This window comes from Penaeus monodon, chromosome 30 (genome assembly GCF_015228065.2).
Source record: "Penaeus monodon isolate SGIC_2016 chromosome 30, NSTDA_Pmon_1, whole genome shotgun sequence".
NCBI lineage: Eukaryota > Metazoa > Arthropoda > Malacostraca > Decapoda > Penaeidae > Penaeus > Penaeus monodon.
In genome coordinates, this window is record NC_051415.1 from 7,637,521 (window position 1) to 7,637,770 (window position 250).

The window sequence follows — 250 nt, forward strand, 5'->3', positions numbered from 1 at the left end:
ACATTTTCCTTTACTCGGTGTTTCTTTGGCACAGTGAAATAGCCGACTGGGAAATTTGATTAATCCAACTTTATATTTTTTCCTTGATGAATGACTGCCTTCCCAATTGTGTCATTTGTTTGTTTCGGAAATATGAATGTCTAGGTGATATTTATGTATTCTTCACACTTACGCTGTTTTAAAATTGTTAGTGCGACTATTTAAATTTTCATAGGTTGTAAGTGAAGCCTGGATATGGTCTGGGAACAAA

The 250-nt window shown here is 34.4% G+C and overlaps 1 protein-coding gene across 1 annotated transcript in view; it reads left to right on the top strand.

The window, feature by feature from the left end:
* The window catches only part of LOC119592338 (membrane metallo-endopeptidase-like 1), a 21,284-nt gene that overhangs the window by 9,510 nt on the left and 11,524 nt on the right, over positions 1–250 (top strand).